General features: G+C 47.9%; 1 long non-coding RNA gene across 1 annotated transcript in view; it reads right to left on the bottom strand.

The window, feature by feature from the left end:
- LOC118638533 overlaps positions 1-26722 on the bottom strand; it is a 116951-nt gene extending 90229 nt beyond the window's left edge. Inside the window, exons 1-5 of the long non-coding RNA XR_004961107.1 lie at positions 26668-26722; positions 25622-25711; positions 24972-25084; positions 21040-21335; positions 9016-9168 (exon numbers count right to left, since the gene is read on the bottom strand). This is a non-coding gene — a long non-coding RNA (uncharacterized LOC118638533). The remainder of the gene's footprint in view (positions 1-9015; positions 9169-21039; positions 21336-24971; positions 25085-25621; positions 25712-26667) is intronic.
- Positions 26723-27483: the final 761 nt, after the last annotated feature.

Genomic DNA, 27483 nt, shown 5'->3' with positions numbered 1-27483 from the left:
ATGGAACATATTTTTATGATCCCTCAAACTTGTTTTTCTGTTCCTTATCCACAAACAGGCTGTCGTTGCTAGGATGTGCTGTCAGACTCCTCCAGGGGCGCAGCCTCGAGCCCCAGCATCAGGCACTGTCTCCTGCTCGGAGAGGTAGAACGACTTGCTCAAGGTCACATGGCAGATGGTTAAACTAGAAAGCACTGGTCTAGAAGTAAGGACTCTTGCCCTGGCCGGTTTGGCTCAGCAGTTAGAGCGCATCAGCTTATGGACCAAAGACTCTCGGGTTCAATTCCGGTCAAGGGCATGTGCCTTGGTTGTGGGGTTTGGTTCCGGCCCTGGCTGGGTTCACGCAGGAGGCAACCAATGGATGTGTCTCTCTCACATCAATGTTTTTCCCCCCGCCCCGCCCCACTCCCTCCCTCCCTCCCACTCTATCTGAAGATAAATGGAAAAAATACCCTCAGATGAGGATTTAAATAAACAAACAAACAAACAAATATAAGTGAGAACCTTGAGTTCTAGCCCTGGAGCTGGTGGGCCCAAGCTCTGCTCTTTAAACTACAACCTCGTGAGATCTGTACATTTTCTACATTCAGAAGCAGAGGACTCATCTCTCTCCTTGTCCCTTGTCCTTTTTGTGTGTCCTCTGCACCCATGGGATCCTGTAGGCTGTTTCCCTGTGAACTTGGACTACACTCCCATAGTGTACTTACATCTGGAACCTTTTTCCTTCCGTCAACCACCAAGCCCCCTGTGTCTTTAAAGGGCCCTGCAAAATCTCTTCTCCTGCAGTGAGCCTTCTGTGATGAGGTGCGAGCCAAGACTGTGCCTTCCCATTGCAAGGATTAGCACATGGAGTGCTGAAGGGAAGAACACAAACAGAGAATCAGTTCATCTGGGACCTGACCGAATGTGCTAGAGAGAGATCCAGCTGCTGAACATCTGTGCGATGGTGTCATATTCTGCATATGTCCTCCATGTCATTGCCTCAGTCTTTGGGACTCATTTGGACCTCCCTATACAGCCCTCGGCAGCTGTGGGAGGAGCTACGAGCAGGAGCGCCCACCATTCGAACATCCCTGCGTTCGACTTCCCCAGGAAAGCGAGACCGCCAGCAGGCGGCCACCAACACGGTGGGCTTTGCAGTGCATCAGAAAGCCTACCTAATCCGAGGTAAGCCCCTCAGCAATGACCTAAGTTTTCCACCATTCAGACCACTCCTGCTGGGCCTCTGGGAGTTGTGCACATTTAAACAGTGTTGTGTTACCTGCGGAGGATAATATGGTCTCATGGAAAGAGTTCTAGACTAAGAACCCCGGGGCTTCCATCTCAGCTGTCACACGTCGGACGGATGTGAGCTCCGTGAAAGTGTTTCCTCTCCCAGGGTCCTTCTCTTCTTCTCTAACACGGAAAGAAACATACTTGCCCTGTGCATCTCTCAGGGGTCAGATAGACATTACGTCATGCATGGAAATGCAACTCATAAGCTTTCCTTTTTTTTTTTATCCTCACCCGAGGACATGTTTGTATTTATCTTCAGCTAGAGTGACACATCGAGTGGCTGCCACCCACACGACCCCAACCGGGGCCGCGGACAAACTGCAACCGAGGTACGTGCCCTTAGCGGGAACCGAACCGGGACTCTCCGGTCCGCGGGCCAATGCACTAACCGCTGAGCCAAACCAGCCAGGGCCATTAGCTTTTCACTGAGGAAAAAGAGAGTGTGCCCTTGAGCAGGAAGAGCTTGGTGAGCCCCCCAGAACAAGTGTACCTCTGAAACTTGCACCCAGGTCACGAAACAGAGCATGCCCCAGAAGTTCCCTTTGCCCGCTTCCAATACCATCTTCCACCAAGGGTAACCACTCTCCTGATGATTCTAATACCAAAAGTTAATTATGCCTCTTTTTATACTTTATATGAATGAGATCATGCAATATATACTCTTTCACGTCCCTCCTTTCACTCAACATTATGTTTATTAGTTTCACCATATGGCTGTGAGTAGCTTTAATCATTTTTCTCATTGTTGTGTCATATTCCATTATGTGAATATACCAGAGGATTGCTTAATCCACTACTGTTGATGGAATGTACGAACAGGGCTGCTAAGCAATTTGCAGACTTATAAGAAATATACAAATGTAAGCTAGGATCGTCATCCACTCTTAGGCCAAGCCTAGAAGACATGGAAGACTTGGGGGGGGGATATCAAGAAGTAAAATTTAGTGGGGAAAGTACAGGATGAGATGTTTTCTGGGTGGAGAGAAAATATGGAATGTAAGGTACATCGCAAAGGTGAGGTACAGCCCAGTGGGTTAAGTCCAGCCATTTATTTCAGCAAATACTTGAGTTGCCACAATATGCCAAATTCTGTGCAGTATTTCACAGGATTCAAATAAAGCTGTGTGAGGTAGGAAGGACAGATTCTTACCCTGATGCCATAGAAGAAAACTGAAGCTCAGAGAGGTGTGCATCAAGCAGCTGATGGCAGTGACTAGAGCAAATTCACTCATTCATTCATTCATTCATTCATTCATTCATTCACCAAAGATGTATTGAGCTTTCAGGATGTGCTAAACACTATGCAACATGTTAGAGATAAAAGAGGCAAAACAACAGAGGCCCTTGTGTCAACCGCACTGTAGTTGAAGTGATGGTCATTAATCCCTAGTCTCCCAGTGAATGGAAAATTAGAACGACACCAGATGCTCCCCCCGGAGAGGTAGGTGGTGTTCCCAGAGCACAGTGTGTGGATGTGACAGGGACAGGAGGGGACGCTCTCCAGCATCATTGACGGCTGGGCTGAGGTCTGAAGGGTGAGCGGGGTTGGCCAGGGGGGAAGGAAAGAAAGGGTGTTCCAGGGGGAAGGAGCTGTGTGTGCAGAAAGCCCTGTTCGTGGAAGGAGCAGGCAGGTGTGAGGTTAAAGGCACTAGGAAGAGACCACACTCAGAAGCCACTGAGAACTTTCGTCTCCAGACTCAGAGCAGTAGAAAGTTGTTCTCCAGGTAGCCCAGGGTTATTCTTAAAAGGCCATGGAATTCAACAAGGAAATGTGATCCAACATATATACTGATTGTGCACCCACTATGTGAAGATCACTGGTTAGATTTTTCCAATAAAATATAAAACTATACTTCAAATATGCTTAATGGATCTCACTTAGGGTAGACGGGAGGAGCCTCTGTTCACTTGGCAGAGCCTTCCATCCGTCTGCCAAAGGCTTGGGCAGGTGGGTTCTGTGCCTGCAGGGCCCGCACCCAGGTCTAAGAAGGGGACCTGGTTTGGCTGCCCCCATGCGCACTGACCGGGCAGCCAATGAGGAGGCAGGGGGCGCCAGACAATACTGCTGAAGAGGAGGTCTTTACCCCAAGCTCCACACTGGCCCTCGTGACAGCTTCTCTGCAGCCACCTGACCTCAATATCACCTTGGGGACTGCGATGTGAGGTTTTGTTTTATCAACAGGATTTGAGGTTTCCCTGGCTGCCAAAGGACACTAAACATGAGAGGCACGGCCTTGCACGGAGCTCCCCAGAGAGAAGGTCAGTGCTGGATTATACCTAGCTCATTGCCACGATGGGAAGGGTCTTCTCGTTAGATAATAACGCTTTTTTTTTTTTTCTTAAGTCATTGCGAGGTATTGCAAGGGCTTTTCTCCAAGAGCATGAGACAGCCCTTATGTTTCCTATCAAAACGAGAACAAAAATAAGGCTCTACAATTTCTCACATTAGAGCTGGTGTCATATACTTCTCTTTTGCAGTGTTTGGCAACCTTGATGTATTTGCCTTTTTATTAGTTACATTCTCAAGCCCAGCAAAGGTTTGACTTCTCAATGTGTTTTGAATTAGACTCATGAAAGCTATAAAAAAATAATAATAACTGGCCGGAATTAAGCTAATAAGGTCCTAAAAGACTATAGAACTGCTGTTGTTCTGAGAGTATTTTTTCCTCCTATCTGAGAATTCTGGTACCTAGATTGAATATACATATTTTTGTAAGACCATAGACTCTTGGGACAGGAGGAAAGATTAGAAACCTTCCTGGTCCCATATCCCATCTAATGTTCTACCCCCTTCTACAATGCTCCGACTGAATGTTCTTATTTTCTCTCTGCTGATCAAACACCTCCAGTTACTTGTGGGCCATCAACCTCATGTTGGATACCAACTCTGTCGCTCAGTGTGTTATAATCCAGCCATATTTTTCTGATTTTCCCAATGACTATCATATGCCTTGCTGCAAACCAGAGATATTATTGCCTTAGCATTTCTCTCTCTCTCTAATTAGCCCTATTCTGAAACAAGGAAGGCAGAATTAAACATGATTGATTCTGTTGACTTTGAGTTATCATTACTTTCTTCTCCAAGTTTCTTTTAAGTGATTTATTTACAAATCTCTAAACATGAAGACAGTCGGCTGAATTTAAACTGCTATATAAATACAGGGTAAACATCTTGATGTTCAAGTCTTTTAACCTCAATCACTCAGTCAACAAATATTGACAGAGCCCTGCCATGTGTGAGAGACCATGTTGGATCTTAGGGTTACAGACATATAGGATGTTTTAGTGCCTCGAGAATTCACAGCCAGTGGGTCATGTGAACAAGTACAGCCAATGGCAGCGCAGCAGGGACTCTTGCCTGGGGAGCCTTAGGCTCCACCCTCGGAGGGGACTGAGGACTTGAAACTTAGCCAAGGTGGCGGCCATATGTGTGGGGAGAGACAAAAAGGCTTCAGAAAAATCTTGGAAAAGGAGAAAAAAATGTTCAAAGAAGGTAAGAGAATGAGGAAAAGGAATCCCCTCTCAGGGTACCAGATTTTACAAGGCATAGAGGCACAAAACATCACGGTCTGTTTAGAAATTTGCAGGTAGACCCATGGATTTTGGGGGTCTTATTAGTTTAGCTTTCTAAAAATAGACTTGCATTTTTAGAGCAGTTTTAAGTTCACAGAGAACTGGGCAGAAGGCACTGAGAGTTTCCACATGTCCCCACACATGGACAGCCTCCCCTGTGTTAACATCCCCCACCAGAGTGGCACAAGGGGCAACAGATGAACCCACACTGGCACAGCATCATTGCCCAGAGTCCATAGCTCACATGAGAGTTGAGGGTTCACTCTTGGGGGTGTACATTCTACAGGTTTGGACGAATGTATAATGACATGTGTTCACCATTGTAGTATCATACAGAATAGTTCACTGTCCTAAAAATTGTCTATGCTCTGCCTACTCATCCCTCTCCCCCTCCCCTGTCAAGTGCTGATCTTCCTATTATCTCTATAGTTTTGTCTTTTCTAGAATGCCATATAGTTGAAATTACACAGTAAGTAGCCGTTTCAGATTGGCTTCTTTCACTTAGCAGTATACATTTAAGTTTCCCCATGTCTGTTCATGACTTGATGGCTCTTTTTTTACTACTGTATAATATTCCATTGCCTGGATGTACCATAGTTACTTATCCACTCACCTACTGAAAGACATCTTGGTTGCTTCCAAGTTTTGGCAATTATGAATAAAGCTGCTACAAATGTTTGTGTGCAAGTTCATGTGTGAACATAAGTTTCCAATACATTTGGGTAAATACCAAGGAGTGTGATTGCTGGGTCTTATGATAAGGCTAAACTTGGTTTTTCAAGAAACTGCCAAACTGCCTTCAAAGGTGTCTGCACCATTTTGCAAGGTCCAGTGGTCTTTTATCCATTTATTTATTCCAAAAATAGGCACTGGGCATCTCCAACAGGCCATGCATAGGGAACTCCGTGGGGAGCAACACGAAGGGGCCCTGGCCTCCTGGAGTTTGCACTTCTACAGTGAACTTGCCAGGGGTGATCAGAGAAGCATCCTGACAGAGCATTTGCTTCCTGGAGCTGGCTCAGGAAGCTGGCTCTGAGGAGAGGAAACAGCTCCTTCATTACCCTCCCGGGGCGGGCATCCTAGAAGGGCAGAAGGTCCTCCTCACGCCCTGAGGGTTGGCTGACCAAAGGGAGGAGAAGAGCCATTCCTGAGGCAAGCTGAGTTGACGATGGTGAAGGATGCGACAAAATGGGTGCGTCCACCCCCATGTGGATGGCAAGGGTTCACATTCTTGTCCCTAGAGTTGTCCTTTGAAACTAAGGGGTCAGTTATAGTTGTTTCAAATGGAAACAAACCTCAGGGACCAACTTTCCTGTGGCCTTACAAATATTTTTTTAAAATATATTTTAATTGATTTTTTGGTAAAATAGAGAAGAAGGGAGAGGGGGAGAGAGATAGAAACATCAATGAAAGAGAAACATCAGTTGGCTGCCTCCCACACACCCCCTACTGGGGATTGAGCCCACCACTTGGGCATGTGTCCTGACCAGGAATCGAACCAGGACCTCTTGGTGCATGGGCTGATGCTCAGCCACTGAACCACACCAGCCAGGCACTTTCAAGCATTTTAACCACTGAAATCCTTCCTTAGATGACATCTTTGTGACATTCCAATGTGTAAATCAAATAAAGGGGAGTGCATCATCTCCTAGAGTTGCTATAACAAATATCCACAAACTCAGTGGCAGAAAACAACACAAATGTATTATCTGGAAGTCACAAGACCTAAAATCACGTATCAATGGGGTGTACTCCTCCCTGAAGGTTCTAGGACCATCCTTGTGTGTGTGTCTGTGTGTGTGTGTCTGTGTGTGTGTGCCTTTTCCCAATGTCTGGAGGCACCTGCATTGTCTCCACCGTCAAAGTCAGTAGCGGGGCACCTTCCAGCCTCTCTCTGTACCTTTCACCCCACCCTCCTCTCCCTCAGACTCTCCAGCCTCCCTTCTGTAAGGAGCTCTGTGATTGCACGGGATGCACCAGGATGACCCAGGATAACCTCCCATCTCAAGATCCTTCACCTAACCACATCTGCCCAGTCCCTTTGCATTGTAAGAAAACCTATGCATAGGTCCAGGGATCGGACGTGGGCCCATTTGGAGGCCCTCATTCATCCTGCCACGGTGACGTCGCTCTGGTCCGAGCGCAGGTGGAAGGTCCAGAGCCTCAGTACCTCGACATCTCCCGGTGCTGCCCAGACCACAGTGCAGACCAGCTGCTGCAGAGCCTTCCTCGGATCAGATGTGAGCGAACAAGGGTCCAGAGGCAGGAAATGAACTCTTTTAGGACCCATACAAGGTTATGGAAGATCCAGGCCTAGAATCACCTTCTGTGCCATGTCCATTCCCCTAACCCCCCTCCTTTAAAAGGTCTTCCCATACCCAGTCGGTGTGGCTCAGTGGTTGGGCATCGACCCATGCACCGAGAGGTTGCCCGTTCGATTCCCGGTCAGGGCACATGTCCAGGTTGTGGGCCTAAACCCCAGTGGGGGGCATGCAGGAGGCGGTCAATAGATGTTCTCTCTCATCGATGTTTCTATCTCTCTCTCCCTCTCCCTTCCTCTCTCTCTAAAATCAATAAAGAAAACAAAATTTAAAAGAAAAAGATCTTCCCATGAACAATCCCCACAGAAACAGTTTGGGCACAGTAAAAGCCATGGTCAGAATTGCCTCCCAAAATGAAGACAGAGATGAGGTTTCCTTGGGCCCTGGAAAACTGACATTTTTTTATGAATTGGATGCTCTTCCACTCTGGACACATCTTGGTAAAGAAAATCCCTGTTGCTCAGCAGCTAACCGCTCATCATAAAGCACCCGTCCAGGCTGTCCTAATGGGAACCTAGGACCCCAGGCGGCGCCCGCAGAGAAGAGGCGGCCTGTGCGAGGTCCAGCTGCACAGTGGAGAGCGGCTCGAAACCACTTGTCCTCACATTCTTGGCCCAGTGAGTAACCCATCTGCTCCCACAACAGCCCCTCCCTCTCTATTTCATGTCATTTACCACTTTTTTCCTTCGTCGCAAATATGAACCACAAGTTCAAGACTTTGCAAAAGACTAGACACTCTGACATTTGGGGGATCTGCTGTTTATTAAACTGGGATATCTACACTGACTATGAGTTGTTCTTAATTTAGGACAGTGACAGACAAATGCCTGCAATGTGTGCGTGTGTGTGCGTGTGTGTGTGCATGTGTGTGTGTGGCGTTTGTACGGCATCCAGGATCCAGGCACATTTGGGGGAATAAACGGTTTAAAAATCCAGGCAGCTACAAGTTGGAAAAAAATGCATGTTTGAAATTAATTATGCTATGAAATAAGTGGGGCGGTTGGCCAACGAGCAGAGGCCCACTGTACGGAGGCTGCCGCCTCACGGGCACGCTCCTGGAGACCCGCGGGACTGACCCCGCTGTCAAGAATGAATGAGCAGGTCGTTCCAGTCTTACAACCTCTGGAAAAACACAGGGTCCAGCATCCCTACCCCTTGGGCCCTGGGTCTCTCCTGACTCTGCTGGGAATAATCACCTGGCCTTCTCAATGCAAATCAAAACACACTTATTGACACCTATGTGCCAAGCACTGCTAAGTACTTTTTGTCTTTTATTTATTTATTTTCTGTAATCCTCACCCAAGGATATTTTTTCATTTATCTTCAGATAGAGTGTGACAGAGAGAGAGTGAGTGAGAGAAACATCAATGTGAGAGAGACACATCAGTTGGTTGCCTCCTGCACAACCCCAACCACAGTCAGGGATCAAACTGCAACTGAGGTACATGCCCTTGACTGGAATCAAACCTGAGACTCTTTGGTCTGTGGGCCGATGCTCTATCCACTGAGCAAAACTTGCCAGGGCACTGCTAAGTACTTTAGAAAAAGACTCTCTTAATCTTCACAAGAACGTTTGAGTTGGATATGACCCTATAGTTAAACTTAGTCCACAGACTGAAGCAGTTGCACTCAGACATGTGCATTGCTAGAGGCCCTTGCAAATGGAAAAGCAGAATTTTAACACAGGTTTTTCTAACTCCTAAACCTATATCCTTCCTAACACCTCAGGATACTTGCTCTGTGTGAGTGCCCAGCTAGGGCTGGAGGTAACAGGTGACTGACTACACACATAAACTGTCAGCACCAGGACAGCTGTCTGGCTCAAGCAGGGAACCGTTTAACTCACCTTTTCATCTTTTGATTCGGCTAATCCACAGCAGAACCAAATGTTCACCAGATCAAGAAGTTCCTTGTCTTCATAGAGCTTACATGTATCGGGTGAAGGAGGCCCAGACAGCCAATGAATGAACAAATAAATAGCTGCAGATGCTCCTGGGTACTAGGAAAGACAAAGTCAGACGGCTACAGTGAGGAATAATAGCAACACTGTCCCACAAGGGGACACATCGTTTTGTCAGGTCATGAGGTCCACGTCCCTGGGAGTATTTAATCAAAAGGTGGGTAGCCCACAAGTGATCCCGCCACAAGCTAGTGAAGGTGGAGGAGAGAAGGTGTCCATCAGCCTGATTCCTGGTGACTATTCCTTAACCAGCTGCAGGCAGGATGTGACTTTCCCCAAAGACACGGGAGGAATTCTAGAAGAAAGGATCTGGGTTATTGATTAGTATTCAGGAAAACTGGAGCCGTGCCAAGAAAGTATCAAGCTTTTTTTGGCTATTGTTGTGGGAGAAACAATAGAAGAGAAAGTACTCAAATGCTTGGAGGTGGGGAGGTGGTGGTGGGGGGCACGCCGAAAGCATCCAGGGGAACGGCGGGAAAAGCAGAGAGTTCTGGGTTCAGGCCAAGTTCAGGCTGGACTGAGATTGTTATCGGGGCCTAATCACTCAACTCTGCAGAGCCGGGCCGCAGGAGAACCGTGTCTGATGATCTGCTCGCGCGTCGAGTTCCAGTGCCCCTCCAGACCAGACGGGGAGGAGAAAGGCTGTCGGGCTGGAAACCGTATAGGCACTTAAGGAGTACTTCATCTTAAAAGGGGAACTGTTTTGCTTTTGTCAAACTGGTTAATTTGTCCCAAATGTTAAAACCTCCCATTCTCTTGAAAGATCAGCCATCTACAGATTCAGTGTTCAAACAGCCAGACCAGGGGAGAACTAAACCCAACCCCTCCCGCGTCTCCACCCCGCCCGCGGGTCCAAGCAGTTCACCGGAGGAAAGAGAAATGAGTTCGCTAGCAGCCCGATGACAAGTCTCACAGCAGCACGGCGAGCAGTGGCATTCTGCAGGACGCTAGGTGTCGACGCTTCTTTCGTTCTAGAGGGAAAATAACGTCTGATTCAGCTCAGACGTTTTAGGGCCCCCATCCCAAAAAGAATGTCCCTGGTTCGTGGGACAGAAAAAACGGAATGGGAATAGTAAATGTGTGAAATCTGACAAAATTATCTGATTTATTCAACCACACACACACGGAGAGCATAGGACCAATAATTTTGCTTCATTTTTTTTTTTAATTTAATTTAATTTTAGGGAGAGGAAGGAGGAGAAGAGAGAGAGTGAGAAGGAAAGAGAGAGAGAGAGATTGTTTGCTTCCTGCACACACCCTGACCGGGGATCCAACCCACAACCTGGGTATGTGCCCTGACCAGGAAGAGAACCACCACCGTTTGGTGTGCGGGATGATGGCCCCGCCCACCGAACCACACCGGCCAAGACACAACATTCTTAAATATACGTGTTTCTGGTGTAACCCCGTAACAACCCTGTGGGGTGGGGCCTTCGCTATGAAACGGAAAGGTGTTCTAAGAAAACCAAGGCTTTGGGAGATGAAACATGCCAAGTCCACACAGATGGTGCAATGGTAGAGCCAGGATCTGGACCAGTTCTATCATCCTAGCGGAGCGCTTCTCCACCAGGGCTAATTCTGCCGGGGGCCCCGCAGCAATGTCTGGAGACAGTTTGGGTTGTCAGCACCAGGGGGTGGATGCGGCTGGCATCTAGTGGGTTGAGGCCAGGGGCACTGCTAAACATCCTCCCGTGCTCAAGACAGTCCCCACAACAAAGACGTATCCAGTCCCAAACATCAATAGTGCTGAGGCTGGGAGCCCCTGGTCTCCAGGCGGTGCTATTATATATTACCCCTCCACCTGGCTTTTGTGTTTTCGTATCAATCCTCTCCTTTCAGCACAAGTCCCTCCAGGGATTATTTCAAGCCCATCGTACTATTTGTGGTTATGTAAAGCCACCTCAAAGCCTTCCTGCCGTCAGAGGAGAAACATTCGGCTTTGCAGCGCCGTGATATTCTGCATCCTGCTCCCTCCCGTGCATTTAGAACGGAGAGGTGCTTTCTTTCTTTCGCAGGAACGGCAGGCTTGCGTTCACGTTTCCTTTTACAATCTCAACCATGCAAAGTGAGGAACGACCCATCTTCCAGCAGGGCCTGCGATCTGCCTGAGGTTACCGAGCTGGAAATCCACTGAATTGAAACGGCACGAGCCCCTGACTCCAGCCCTGCACACGGCTCTGCAGCGGAGGCTCTCAGACTTCAGTAGGAATTTGAATCAGCTGTCTGGCTTTTTTCCCCTTTCTTTGTTGATTTTAGAGAGAGGAAAGGAGAGGGAGAGAGAGAGATAGAAACATCAATGAGCGAGAACATCAATTGGCCGCCTCCTGCATGCCCCCTACTGGGGATTGGGCCCACAACCTGGGCATGTGCCCTGACCGGGAATCGAACGGGTGACCTCTTGGTGCATGGGTTGACGCTCAACCACTGAGCCACACTGGCTGGGCTGTATAGCTTGTTTTTTTATTATTATTATTATTTTGTTGTTGTTGTTGTTTTTATCCTCACCCGAGGACATTTTTCCATTTTTTGCACAGATAGAGTGGGAGGGAGAGAGAGGAAGAGAGAGAGAGAGAGAGAAACATCGACATGAAAGGGACACATCAAGTGGCTGCCACCCGCACGACCAACCAGGGCCGGGGACAAACTGCAACCAAGGTACATGCCCTTAGCGGGAACCGAACCCGGTTCTCTCCGGACCGCAGGCTGATGCTCTAACCGCTGAGCCAAACCGGCCAGGGCTGGGCTGTATAGCTTGTTTTTAAACCTCCAGTTCCACATCCAGACTTGCAATTCTGGAGTCTGGATTGGGGTCCAGGAGTGGGCATTCCTGACAAGCTCCCCGTGGGGGTTTGATGCATTTGCCTCATGGAGCAAACTTTGAAGAACGCTGTACTATATAATGCTAGATATGAAGTGTATTGAATTGCAAAAATGATAAGGAAGATACCGATTTTGTTTATTAAATAGTAATGATAATAAATTAATAATAAATGGACCCGTGAGTGCATATGCACCTGGGAAAGACGCCGGGCAGCGTTTGCTGGCCCTGAAGAGTAACGACCAGAGTGTTGGCTTGAGCGCCATAGAGATTCGAGTTCCACCCCCAGCTTTGCCACTAAGAGTCTCCTGATCTCCAGCATTTTCCTCTCAAGCCTTGATTCTTTCATCATTTACCACTGGCAGAAAAGCAGAACTAAAATTATGAGCTTTTCAGATGGTATCAGCATTAGACGCTTATGTATGGGATATACTTAATACAGTGCAGAGATCCGCTGAGCTCTACCCGATAAATGCTTTTGATGGGTGGTGTGTCAGTGAGCGTTTGAACTGAGCCTGTTCATCTGAAGTCCGTGACACAGCAGCCCCGAGCACAGTGGCCTGTCCCCTTCGGCAGAGCCCAGAGCACCCGCAAGCCAGCAGCAGCTCGACGAGATGAGACACCGTCCCCCTAATGCATTCCCCCTGACCACTGAACCAGAAGCAACATTGCAAAAGCATCTGAAATATTTTTAAATTTATAAACACGCCTAGAGCAAGAGCCTGTCTTGCCGGCTCTGCTGAGAGAGCCCAGCAGGCCCCTCTTCTTCCTTCCTTCCTTTGTATCTGCCTGGGCTCTGAGCGACGCAATCACAAAGGAGCTGAGAGAGAGATGCCAAGACGTGGCGAGATGACCGCAATTAGTTTTCCTTGGTAATTCTGTGATCGTTTGTGTCTGCAAACCCTACCGTCAGAGGCACGCAGCTCCATGACACGGTGGGAGCGTCTCTGAGCCCCGTCGCGAGCACGCGGGGATCAGGCGTGGTGGGGATGCAGCGGGACGGAGGCCTGGTTCCTGCCACGGCGGTGACATGGGCGGCGGCGTGCACCACATCAGCACATGTTCACCGAGCTCTTCCTCTGCACCAGGCACACACGGAACGCGCAGCCCACAACAGGGACAGGGCGGACATTGTCCCCAACATGTTTAGAATCTGGCGTGGTGTCGAATCCCTGGGAGAGACAGCGGGCATGTGACAAGAGACCCAGCCAGTACAGTTCAACACTGCCAAGGTCGTGAAAGGCAAGGGGGGCTGAGAGGCTGTCACAGACCAAAGGACACCAGGGGGGACGAAATGCAGTGTGGCACCCCGGCCTGGGTGCTGGGACAGAAAGAGGACATCGAGGGGAACTGGAATTTCGATGGCGGTGACGTTATCTGTGTCTTCGTTCTGACACATACAGCGCAGTGGGCTTTTTCAGCTGCAGGGGCCAGCGGAGAAGGGAAATGTTAACGGGAAACGGTGTGAGGCAGAAGGACACCCTCTACAGCCTCACGACTTTTCTGTAAATCTAAACTATTCCAAACAAAAAGGTTATTAAAAAGAGAAACTGGGAGCCCTGGCCGGTTTGGCTCAGCGGTTAGAGTGTCGGCCTGTGGACCAAAGAGTCCTGGGTTCGGTTCCCGCCAACCTGGGTACGTAGCTCAGTTGCGGTTCATCCCCGGCCCCGGTGGGGGTCGTGCGGGTGGCAACCAATTGATGTGTCTCTCTCACATGGATGTTTCTCTCTCTCCCTCCCACTCTGTGTGAAGATAAATGTAAAAATATCCTCGGGTGAGGATTAAAAATAAAATTAAATAAATAAATAAATAAATAAATAAAAATAAAAGAACTAAAAAAAAACTGGGGAAGTTCTGATAAAAATGCATATTTCTTGGTTCTTACCCCAACTATTCTGATCCAAACTTTCTATCTTTTAAAAAACATATATATATATATATATATATATATTTCTGATTTTAGAAAGAGGGGAAGGGAGGGGAAGCAAGAAATAGAAACATCGATGAGAGAGAACATCAACTGGCCCCCTCCTGCATGCCCCCCACTGGGGATCAGGCCCACAACCTGGGCATGTGCCCTGACTGGAAATTGAACCGATGACCTCTTGGTGCATGGGCCAATGCTCAACCACTGAGCCACACCAGCCGGGCCAAACACCCCATGTTTTACTTCTTAGGTTGGAGGCGACAGAACGGGACCCCAGTAGCTGCGCTCCCAAGACCTGGCAGCTCAGCTTTCCTTGTCATTGAACAAAATACCATCGACTCTCCCGACCCGAGATACCACAGGCCCTCATAATCCTGTCCTTTTCAAAGTTCATTTACTCAGAAAAGCAGTGGGTGTCTCAGGCTGGAGGAACTAATGGACAAACCTTCAGAGTCTATTTTCTGTCCTTTTTGCTCCAAAAGCAGACCGCCAGGGAGAGACTAGAAGGTGTCACCTGCTTGTACCCGAGAGAGGGTATAGGACCTTTCATGGTTACCCCACTGGAGCCGAACGTGAACCTGGGGGAGGAAATTCCCCACAGGGGTGTCAGGATTCTGTTTCTGGAAGACACAGGAACACAAGGCGACAGCGAGAAGAATGATGTTCACACTCAGAGCCGGCTGAGGATTATGCATTTTAACAGGGACCCTCCTTCCCTGTCCCCCTTCCCGAGTGACTCTTTGTCGAGGGATTGAAGGACCCCACTTGAGCCTCTCTGGTCTACTGTGGTGGACAGACACCAGTCATGACATAAAGCAGATGCCATTTGTCTTCTAAGAAAAGCAGAAAGTGTGATAGGAGCCCAGAGAGCGAGAGCGAGAGAGCGAGCCTGACCGCAGAGAAGGGCCAGGCTCTGTGGGGACAGTGGCAGGGAGCTGGGTCCTGAAACATGGGCAAAGTTTCAGAGGGTGGAAAATGACAGTGGGGGGGGGGTCCTTGTTCATATTTTCTCTTCGGAGTGGGGATCAGAGCAAAGGAGGAGAGGAACTATTGTGGCCCAGGGCAGCTGGACTGTGGGTGCAGGGAATGCGGCCAGAGACAGGAGTGAAGAGCTGCCCATTCTGGTGGGAGGAGGGCCCCGAGGTCCTGCAAGGTGCTGCCTGCTCGAGGGACCTCTGCATGCCGAGCAAGTCACACGAGCCTCCCTGCGCGGAAACCTCCCAGCTGCCCCTGTGCCTGGGTGATGACATGCCCCTGGCTTGGACTCCGAGGGTGACTGAATGCAGGGCAATGGGGAAGAAGGATGGAGCGATCTGTCTGATGGCAGGCGATGGGGACCTAACTATAGTTTGCCCTGGGAATGGAAAAATGGTGAGATATCGGGCCTCGCGTGGACGTGCACGGTGAGGGGGATAACACGTCTGACGCCCACCAGGGGAACCAGCGCTGAGTGGGCGTGCGGGTGCTGTGGAGCTGAGTGTGCAGGCTGGCACCCCAGAGACCTGCTGAGCAAGGGGACCTCGTCCTCACCGCCGGGTTATATGACCAGGGTGGGACACCAGACAGCAGGCCAGACAAACCAAAGAGCCCAGGTTCTTGCAGGGACAATGGTGTTGAGGTTCAAGTCTGCAGAGAACTGACTGATCGGGAGGCCTAGTGCCTGGACCATCACACTCCGCTGTAAGATAAGGTCAAGGACAGAGGGCAAGGGATGAGCGGGGAGCAGGAAGGGTGCCCTAGGGCTCCATTTCGTGTCATTGACATTCCCGATGGGTATGCTGCAGGTGGGGCGTCAGCTCAAAGGGCCAGACGGGGACTCACAGAAACAGCTGGGAGGTGTGAGTCTGATGGACTGGGAGAATGGAGGAGAAATGACCCAAAACAGGGAAGGTGGAGGAAGCGCTGGACGGAGAAATAGACTGAATTCGTGACTGGGCAAGGGGGGGAGTTAAATTCATCCCCTGATCTGCTTCTACCAGCTTATTCATTCCTGTAGAAATATGTATCAAGTGGCTTTTTTTTTTTTTAATTTTTCTTTATTGATTTTAGAGAAAGAAGAAGGGATAGGGAGAAAGAGATAGAAACATCGATGAGAGAGAACATCGATCGGCCGCCTCCTGCATGCCCCCCACTAGGGACTGGGCCCACAACCTGGGCACGTGCCCTAACCGGGAATCGAACCGGTGACCTCTTGGTGCATGGGTCGACGCTCAACCACTGAGCCACACCAGCCGGGCTCAGTTAGAAACTGGGGATACAAGACCCCTGCTCTTGTAGGACGTGGGTTCAAGTAGGGAACCAGACACTATCCAAATGAAAGAATACGTGATAAAACGGCAGGTGTTCCTGGAAAGAACGAACATAGATGCTAGGTGGCATTTCAGTGACAGATTCGCTGTCACACTGGATATTTCCCTTTGGATTCAGGATATCCAACTTGGTGAAGTGGAAGAGGCAAATAATCAGATGACTTAGAAGACAAATTGTGAACGGACCAAGGAGAGTGTGGGCCACGAGGGGATCGCTTTGTGATGAGCGAGATCCACAGTGAGCAGGAACTCACACCCTGGGACTGTCAACTGGACTCAGAAAGACCTGGGTTGGAGTCTCAGCAACTCTGCTGTGTGACCCTGGGCCAGTTCCCTCACCTCTCTGAACCTCAGGGGCTTTATCTGTAGAAAAGATATATAAATACTTCTTTGAAAGTTTGTGCTGAAGATGAAGAATATTGCACTGTATGTAAACCGTTAGTGTAGAGCCTCCTGTCTGTGGGCACATACATCGTCAAAAAAGATGGGCATTTGTGTTTCCTCTCCTGGGCCATGAGTCTGTAAGCCCAGCCAGCACCCGTCTACTCTCTCTCTCGGCAATTTAACTAGAATTGAATGGACGGAGAGGATTCATGTTAATGCTGTTACCCCAAGAAGCTGTTTAGTATTTCCCGCTGTCCCGTCCCCGGTTCCCGTCCTCGCTGAGGTCTGATTGTCCAGTTGTTTTTTCAATCCCACATGCTTTTAGTAAATTCCCTTTTTGCTGATTGCCCAGAGAATTCGTTGACTTGCTTCTAAAACACTTTAACTGATTCAGTTAGCATTATTAAAATGATTAGTAGTGTTCATCTCTCTAGTACAGAATATAATTATTACACATTACTATCTCTAATAATAGTAGTAGTTTTCATTTTTTATCCTCACCCGAGGACATTTTTGCATTTATCTTCAGATAGAGTGGGAGGGGGAGAGAGAGAGAAATATCGATATGAGAGAGACACATCGACTGGTTGCCACCCACACGACTCCAACCGGGGCTGGAGATGAACTGCAACTGAGGTACGTGCCCTTAGCGGGAACTGAACCTGGGACTCTCTGGTCTGTGGGCTGACACTCCAACCACTGAGCCAAACTGGCCAGGGTGGTAGTAATAGTTTTATTATCTTTCTTAGAAGTAAAACATCTTAACTGGGCCCTTGGTTTAAAGATGATAGAGGATGCACACATACTAATAAATACTAGATTTCTTCCCTGGATCTTTGATCATTGAGAAAATGCCACCTATTTTGTCTAAAATGCATAGGATGCTTTACCAAGATCCTGGCCTGGAGAAGAAAGACCGAAGCTCACATTATTTTCCTGCATGCCACAGGGGACGCCGAAGAACATTCTGGGCTTGGATGCTCATCTCAGAAGTGCAGAGCTCTGAGGGGCATAAGTGGAAATTCAAACCCCAGAGATCCTGGGGTCCTAAGACGGGAAAGGCTATTGAGAATCATTGAAATAGCCTGTGTTTCCATGGATGCCAGCATCCACCCCAGGCCGGAATTTTATCCTCTCGCATCCTCCTGCTGTGCAGATTTGACTTGGAGGTTATGTTAGATTAGAATAAACACAAACATACATGGATTTTTGTGGTCTCTTGTTTATCCTTAAGACATTTCGCTCTCCGGTCTGCTGGCGTGAGCTCCATCTGCGGCAGTTCGGAACGGACCCCAGTGCATCTTATAGATGGGAAAACAGAGGCCCCGAAAGAGAAGACCGCTGACCAGGGTCACTGGGAACTAGTATGAGGGCCGGTCCTGAAACCGGGTCTCTGACTTCTCCAACCTAACTCGGGGGTAAAGAAAGAATGTCAGGAGATTAAAAAATAGTGGGGGCTTTGTTTTCTTTCACTTTAAATCCAGTGTAATTTTTTTTTTTTTTTCTAGCTATATTCTCGGGCTTTTGAGCTGCAATCCTGAGCAGATAGAGTCATCCTGTGGGCGGTGTCTGGCCACAGTCTGGCCTTCTCATTCCAGCCCGTGACGGGGGCCGGGGAGGGCACCCCATTCCTGCACAGGGCAGGCCCCGTCCGGTGCCAACTAGACCTGCTCTTATTTCTTTCGCCAGGCACGCTGGCTTGTGGGCACCGTTGAAGCTTCTATCACTTTTACTATAAAAATCTTAATATGGATTTTGGTCGCAAAAACTCAAATCATCCAAAACAATCCTAAGTAAGATCTGTATCGAGTGGGAGCCTGAGATGACAGCGTCTGGAACTTCCTACGAAGGTGCCGTTCCCAAAGCTTCCTCCCACCCCTACCGCCATCCAGTTAAATCCTAGCCACTCTTTTCCTTGTTAGGACACACTAAGGATACTCCCTGGGGGCATGTTGGTATGTCTTCTTCATGTTTCAGCATGTTCATTTATAGTCCTTTCGATTATATGTGTGTATAAACACTTTATCCTCAATTTTCCATTTACTCTTTCCCAGAACTTTAATGTTACTACAAACTCTTCATAGATGTCATTTAGGAAAGCGACATAATTTTCATGCATTTCAGTCATGTCATCATCCCCTGGTTGTGGGCAATTGAGATTTTCCTGTTTGTTTTGCTAATTAATAACTTAATAAATATAAGCATTTTTTCTAATCCTTCAGAGGGATTACTGAAAATAATCAGTAATGCGTCAACCCCTCTCTTAATGTCTGAATGGGCCATTGTAGTTTATTCTTGCCAGCTTTAGGGGACTTCATTCAAGGAATAAAAAAACTGTTTGCCAACTGATACGCAAAGCATAAGAGTTTACATATGTGATCTTGTGTTTACTCCTGAATTTGAACTTGGGTCCATGTTCTCCAACCAGTTACATTTCTTCTTTGGTGAAACACCACGTCTGTATTCCTTGTGTCCTTCTGTCTCATCTCCCACATCTCCCACGAAGGGCTTTCACTGTCCCTTCAGCACCAACTAACCCTTCTCCTCGTCGCCAGTCTTGAACGCCACAGTCAAGTCACAATAACTATGTGTGGCTGTAATGAAAACACTTGGGGATAAGCGTTCTCTCTCCAACTAGCGTGTGAGCGCTTTGCCTGGCTCAGACGGAGAACATCCTCGGCCACTGCGGGAGGTGGCGGGGGGCGATGAGAAGTAAGGTGGCAGGCCCAGGTCCTTCGGTTTATCAGCATCAGATGGCTGAGGACAGCAGCAGGTGACACCAGGAGAGACACAAGGAGACCTTGGTCTGTAGTCTGCACCTCCACTCAGTTTTCACTCAGACTCACAGACCATCATGACATCTACACTGTGTCCCCGTGAACTACAGATGGGACAGAGCCAACCTCTGCATGATACACTGAAGGCTTTGCAGAGGCAGGGCTAAGGCACTGATAAAACTCTAGAAAGTACTCTTCAGATAAGCCAACTTTTAAATAATGTCAGATTTTCAACACAAAGGCCAACCCCATGGAAAACCACAGTTAAGAAAACATCACCCTTGAAACAGAACTGGAGGCACAAAACCTGATTCATCTCCTGACTGTTGTTGCCAACGACCCTCGTCTTTCTTGGGGACTTGAGAAACCAGTGACTCCCTAGTCTCCACCCCCCCCCCCCCCCCCGCACAGCATCTCACCTATACGGAGAGGATTATCCTGCTCCCAAATTATGTTAATGAGCACAAACCCGAGATTAATAGGCTAAGCTGCTCCTAGCACTCGATGTGGGAAGAGGAATCACTCCAGCCTGTTGTTTTTAATTAATCCCCTGTGCTCTAGGCTTATCTAGTCTCAGAAAATGAAAACCATATATTTTACAGTATGCGTGCCAAATTGTATGTGTAATTCAGTGGAAAACCCCTAGCAATAAAGGAGGAAGCTCTAAAATTACCAGCAGCTCCCTGGGTCCCAGGAAAGCCTGGACAACATTTTGCAAACTTGAGAGCTCCTTCAAACCCCACTTGACTCTCAAACCTCAGAGTGTATCTTACTGTTGCCTGGAAGTATCCCATAGATCCAGTGTTGCCCAGTGTTATCAAAGGGCCAGGGGGGAAGGCCATGATGAGCCTCTGCTTGCTTTCAGAACAGTTATGTATAGAGAGGAATCTGAAACTTGTATCTATTAAGAAATCTAAGCCATCACTCCAAAGACAAACGGATCAAGAAGTCTGATAAATCGTGTGTGTGCACGTGTGTGTATGTGTGTGCACGCGCGCATTAGGGGTGAGGGAAATTGAAGACAAGAACTTTGACTTCATTGGTCTAATGCCAAACACAGCAGGAAAGACAATCATTATTCCACTATTTTAACATTATGATGTAATTTGCTATTAATTGCCCCATTCTACGCTAGGAATTTTTGTTTTGTTTTTTAAAGATGTGGTATGTTTTGCCTTTGTATAAGGAAAGTAAGTTGGAGCACATGTGTGAGATGCGAGGTGTGTGTGTGTGTGTGTGTGTGTGTAAAGGTTGACATTCGTTAAACACTACTCTGCATTCTAAAATCAGGTACTATAAACATTTCTTTGTTAGAATCTTATGCATTAGGTGTTATCCTCATTTGTGAAATGGAAATGATGATATCAGCATCTAAGAGGTAAGCAACTTTCCCAAGTAATGAGAACGCGAGGGTGTGAACTCAACTGTTTCCAGTGCTTCAGGATACAAAGGCTACGCCCTCCATCCAAGATTCATAATCATCCCTCCCACGTGCAGACAGCTTGAAAGGTTTCTGATGTGCGTTCCCACGCACTGTCTCTTATAGACTACTCAGCAAAACTGTGAACTCATTACTCTGCCCTAGAGAAGAGGGTGTTGAGATTCAGAGAAGTGCTGTTTTATTTGTGGAGATAACTATGGGTAACCCAGGAACGGAGCGAGCAAAATTGCCGTCTGTAAGGATGGAAGTCTCACCTGTGGTCCTCAGGGCGACATCTCGGCTTCTTAAGGCTCAGGCAAGGCCCTGATGACTCAGCCTCCGTGTTCCCTCCTCCGTCTCCTCAGCCTCAAGACTCCACCTTCCAGCCACAGTGAACTCTCTTGAGCTCCTCTATATCGTCACGACAGCTCCAAGCTCTGGGCCTCTTCACAGGCCCCTTTCTCTCCGGAACAAGCCCATCACGACCACACCTCCTTCCACTCCCATCTGGACAACATCCACACCTTTCGATCCTCTCGATGTTCACGTCCCTTCCTCGGGGACGCCTTCCCTGAAACCCACACGTGTGCATGAGCTGCCCTCCTTTGTGCTTCCCCAGCCCTGTTCTTCCCATTTCATTTATTAAAAAAAAAAAAAAAAAAGCTGACTTTTAGAGAGAGAGGGGAAGGGAGAGGAAAAAAGAAACATTGATGTGAGAGCGGAACATCGATCAGCTGCCTCCTGCACAACCCCTACTGGGAATCAAGCCCAAAACCTGGGCATGTGTCCTGACCGGGAAGGGACCCAGCAACTTTTTGGTGCACAGGACAATGCCCAACCGATTGAGCCATACTGGCCAGGGCCCATTTTACTTATTGTACTGTATTCTGATGGACTCTACTCAGCCATATTCCAACCATGAATCCATAATCTTCAGGAAGGCGGGAGCTGCAACACCCCTCTGCCTACACAGTGCTGGCCGATGGGAAACATGCCCCAATGACTTGACCACCCTTGGAATTTTAGTTCTTTTATCAGGTAGAGAGAAAGTTAGGGAGACTCTTTGTGTGAAGTAAGGCTAGACTCTGCTCTTAAATGGTTGAATTTGCAGAGGGACAGGGAGAGGAAAGGACACCCTCAATTTTGAAAATAGCATCAGGTCCTATTGAGCATGACATGTTCATGGAACAGGGAAGACCTTGGGTAGGTTCAGGAGGAGGCTGCACATTGGTGAGTAAGAAGGACAATACTAACAAGACTTGACATTTATTGAGCACTGACTGTGTGCCAGTCACTGTTCTTAGACATACACACCCATTAACACTTGTAATCCCTCAGCAACCCCAGGGGAAGTAAATTTCCCAAGGTCACCCAGCTAGAAGGAGACAAAGCTGGGATTCAAGCTAAGATCTTCCTGTGGTAGAGCCCATGATTTTTCCGTATAGATTCCCACATACTACAGGCACTGGATCCGTCAAGTGGAAGAGTGGAGCAGGATATTTAAAATCCTCCTTCTGAGAAATCATGGGCACACCATCACCACAGCACAGATGCTATGGAGGGTTATGAGCAGGACTCTCTGGGCATGATAAAAATCAAAACATTCTCTGACACCTTCGTGAAGGAAAGAAATGGAGAGGAAGAGAGTGGCTTAGGAAAATTAATAAACTTTCGCAGTGGTCCAGGAGAAAGAATAAAAGGGAAGAGATAGTTGAAGAGGCATTTGGAGGAGGATGAGGGGTGACTAGCAAGGCAGACCAGTAATTTAGAGCATTTTTCTGAAGCAGCAGCTCTGGGAAAATATGTGCTGGTAAATCTTTAATTACTGGCTCTAGATGGGAGGAGCTCTGCCTTGTAGGGCCATGAAGTAAATACTCCCACTCTGGTCATTTGCCATGGTGTAAATACTCCCACTCTGGACATTTGCCATGATGTAAATAATCCCACTCTGGTCATTTGCCATGGTGTAAATATTCCCACTCTGGTCATTTGCCATGGTGTAAATATTCCCACTGTGGTCATTTGCCATGGTGTAAATACTCCCACTCTGGTCATTTGCCATGGTGTAAATACTCCCAGTGTGGTCATTTGCCATGGTGTAAATACTCCCACTGTGGTCATTTGCCATGGTGTAAATATTCCCACTGTGGTCATTTGCCATGGTGTAAATACTCCCACTGTGGTCATTTGCCATGGTGTAAATATTCCCACTGTGGTCATTTGCCATGGTGTAAATATTCCCACTGTGGTCATTTGCCATGGTGTAAATACTCCCACTGTGGTCATTTGCCATGGTGTAAATACTCCCACTGTGGTCATTTGCCATGGTGTAAATATTCCCACTGTGGTCATTTGCCATGGTGTAAATACTCCCACTGTGGTCATTTGCCATGGTGTAAATATTCCCACTGTGGTCATTTGCCATGGTGTAAATATTCCCACTGTGGTCATTTGCCATGGTGTAAATACTCCCACTGTGGTCATTTGCCATGGTGTAAATACTCCCACTCTGGTCATCTGCCATGGTGTAAATATTCCCACTCTGGACATTTGCCATGATGTAAATACTCCCACTCTGGTCATTTGCCATGGTGTAAATACTCCCACTCTGGACATTTGCCATGATGTAAATACTCCCACTCTGGTCATTTGCCATGGTGTAAATAATCCCACTCTGGTCATTTGCCATGGTGTAAATACTCCCACTGTGGTCATTTGCCATGGTGTAAATACTCCCACTCTGGTCATTTGCCATGGTGTAAATATTCCCACTCTGGTCATTTGCCATGGTGTAAATATTCCCACTGTGGTCATTTGCCATGGTGTAAATATTCCCACTCTGGTCATTTGCCATGGTGTAAATATTCCCACTGTGGTCATTTGCCATGGTGTAAATAATCCCACTGTGGTCATTTGCCATGGTGTAAATACTCCCACTCTGGTCATTTGCCATGGTGTAAATATTCCCACTGTGGTCATTTGCCATGGTGTAAATACTCCCACTCTGGTCATTTGCCATGGTGTAAATATTCCCACTGTGGTCATTTGCCATGGTGTAAATACTCCCACTCTGGTCATTTGCCATGGTGTAAATATTCCCACTGTGGTCATTTGCCATGGTGTAAATAATCCCACTGTGGTCATTTGCCATGGTGTAAATACTCCCACTCTGGTCATTTGCCATGGTGTAAATATTCCCACTCTGGTCATTTGCCATGGTGTAAATACTCCCACTCTGGTCATTTGCCATGGTGTAAATATTCCCACTCTGGTCATTTGCCATGGTGTAAATACTCCCACTCTGGTCATTTGCCATGGTGTAAATATTCCCACTGTGGTCATTTGCCATGGTGTAAATACTCCCACTCTGGTCATTTGCCATGGTGTAAATACTCCCACTCTGGTCATTTGCCATGGTGTAAATATTCCCACGCTGGTCATTTGCCATGGTGTAAATACTCCCACTGTGGCCTCTTTCCATGGTGTAAATACTCCCACTCTGGTCATTTGCCATGGTGTAAATATTCCCACTGTGGTCATTTGCCATGGTGTAAATACTCCCACTGTGGCCTCTTTCCATGGTGTAAATACTCTCAGCATGACTGATTTCAAGCTATCAACATGGCATCTCTGAACTCAGAGTTGGAATGAGTCAACTGCAGTCAGTTCTTACAAGCCAGTAGGAGGCAGTGTCAGCACACCACTGGTCCTGAGGCACACTGATCCCAAGTTGAGAGCAAAGTAAAAATGCCCAGGGCCTGGGAGAGCCCTGCTCTACCCCGAAGCACAGCAGTTGTAATCAGGCCCAAAGGCAGGGACTGAGGAAGACATTTTGGAGGATGGATAACAAATGCGGCAGCTCCCACTTATCTAGTGATGTCCATGACAGGCACTGTGCTGAGCAGTGCTGATGCAGGCAGACTCTCACTGACCCTCCAAGTCACTCTGGGAATTAGGTGTTAATTTTTCACAGATGAGAAAATAGAGGCTTAGAGAAGTCGATGTCTTGGTTCAAATCACACAGCAAATAGGTAAAAGGAGAAGAGATTTAAACATAAGTGTGCTGAACACCAGGACACTGTTCTGCCTCTCAACAGCTCTTCCTAGAAAATTGTAGAAAGGGGACTGTGAAAAGCTGATCTAATGAGGGAAAGAGGAGGGGGAAATTAAAGACTGATACCCACAAGCAGAAACCAAACCCACATACATTGTGTATGCTGAAAATTCATAATTCACGCCGAACAGCAGTGCCGGAGACCCTATCTCCACCTCCACACCAGATTTCTAATATGATTGTCTTACAAACTTTTCCCTAGATTCCTGAAAGAGAAGAAAATGATAAAGCAATATGAAAATGAGTTATATCTATTTCACAATAAATTAACAGCATTCCTCTGTATCTGTGCACTAGACACGTATCAAAAACAGAAATACAGCTCCTGGCCCAAGTTTCCCACTTTTCAGTCCTGCATGACTTACCCGCCAGTCACTTAATATTGCCTAAACTGAATGTTCCTGAACGGAGCAGCCTGAGGGGAGAATAAGGTTTCACGTCGAATATGGGTCACACCATCATTTTCAACCAGTGTACAAGCCACGGTAAGATGACGTCTAGAGTGATGATATATTTGCAGAGCCATCAAAACATAATGTCTTGTTCGTGTGATTATTTGTTTTAGTAACAATGAAGAAATCAGTTAAGACCAACAGTTTCAGAGTCACCCAGACAAGGATTTAAGATGTCCATTTTGGACGGAGGAGAAGCTTACTGTTGGAAAATACATAGGAAGCCAGAAGGAGGAACAAACAGATTATAGGGATTAGCACAATCCAGAGCCCACTTTTTGGGTGTGGTACCTAGACTTCAAGGTGATGCTCCAAGGTCCTCGGTTTGTGGTTGGCAGTCATGCATTTGTGTAGTTCCCTCTGATCACGAGTAGAGGTGACCTGTGCAATCAATAGGGTGGTGCAGAAAGGAGGTGTATGCCTTCTGAGGCAAGGTCATTAAAAACCATAGCAGCTTCTCCCTTGCCCTCGCTCAGATCGCTCCTGGTGGAAGCAACTACCACTCCATGGAGACACAAACAGTCCAATGGAGAGGTCCACACAGGGCGAGGAACTAACCCCTCTGGCCAACAGCCAGCACCAATTCGCCAGTCACAAGTGAACAATCTTGGAAACAGCTCCTCCTGCCCCAGTCACACCTTCAGATGACTGCAGCCCCAGCCCATGTCCTCAGTGTAACCTCATGAGATATTCTAAGCTGACTACAGAAACTGTATGAGTTAATAAATGTTGTTTTAATTTGCTAAATTGGGCTAATTTGTTACACGGCAATATAGTGAATTCAAAGGGTGCTGTAGGTAGGGTTCCCCGCACGCAGACCTGAGACAGGGATTTGGTGCACAAGACGTGTTGAGAGAGTTCTCTCCAGGAGAAACCTATAAGGAGGGAGTGAGGCAGGAACGGGAAGGGGCTGAACGAGGATGTAGTCTCTGGGAAGTTGCAGCCAGGGCCTGGTCCAGGGAGGCTCTGGGGCAGAAATCACACCACTGGGCTGTCCTCCTTGAAGTAACGGGATCTAGCTGTGGTCCTCCTGCCTCTGTCAGCCATTGGCCATGGGCTATTCCCCATGAGCATAACTTCCTGGGTGAGGCAGCTCTCACCAGCGGGAAGAAATTCTCCAGAGAAGGGGGCAGATGAGAGCCATGAGCAGCCAACTCACCCAGCCTGGGGAAGGGTCCATGTGTTTGATAAAGGGGCTCTGGATAGGGCTCCACAGCACTACTGTCAACAAGAAACCTTGAGTGGCATCTCTGTCCTGTGGGGCTCCCCCGCTGCTCCCCCGCAGGCTGGCTCTGCAGGATTTCAGCCCCCAGCAGCTGCCCCTCCTCGGCGCTTACTCTGTTCCAGAAGGCCCTTTCACCCGCTTGGAAATGGAGACGGATAGGAGTCCTGAGGGTTCAGAAGAGGTGAGTATATGTTTATGTCCCAGGAAGAAAATGAGAGTAAGAAAATTGGAAAATGTCCATGTTAACCTGTAAAGTGGCTTCTAGGTCCGGGCAACCCTGATGTCCTGTAAAGTGAGCAATTTCCACCTGCAGAGTGCTTTCCCAAGTGAACTTGCGCGCGCACACACACACGCACGTGCACGCACAATTCTAGTCTTTAGTTCATCACGCTTGCTGCTTATTTGTAGTTATTATTTTGCACACAGTACCAATAGTTTTCTTGTAGCTGTGGCATTTCAGGAAGGAACACAGGGGCCCCCTCGCCCCGGGCACGGTCCCACTCGGGCTCCCTCTATCGCACATGGCCTCCCCCAGAGAGCCACACTCTGCCCACCTTTCCCAAGGCCAAATGCCACCCTCTCGGGGAGACCCCCGTGTCTACAACTGAGACACTCCCTAACTCCCTTCTCTGCTCTCGGGTCCCCCTTAGCACTTACAAACAGCAAATGTGTGAAATGCTTGACCCCTCTGGCGTATTGTTTGTCTCTCCTACCAGTCTTCAGGAAGGTGGGGTTTCTGTCTGTTTTATTCACTGTCACGTCCCTAGTACGGAAAATAGATTGGCACATAGTACGCACTCACTAAATATTAACTGAATGAACAAATGAGAGAATGATTGCTTAAAATTTGCACTCAGCCACCAGGCCAGTGTGGCTCAGTGGATTGAGTGTCATCCTACGGACAGAGAGGTCCCAGTTCAATTCTCAG

This window comes from Molossus molossus, unplaced genomic scaffold, assembly GCF_014108415.1.
Source record: "Molossus molossus isolate mMolMol1 unplaced genomic scaffold, mMolMol1.p scaffold_m16_p_21, whole genome shotgun sequence".
Classification (NCBI taxonomy): domain Eukaryota; kingdom Metazoa; phylum Chordata; class Mammalia; order Chiroptera; family Molossidae; genus Molossus; species Molossus molossus.
The sequence above is the reverse complement of the archived record's forward strand: the minus strand, read 5'-3'. Positions and strand labels throughout refer to the sequence as shown.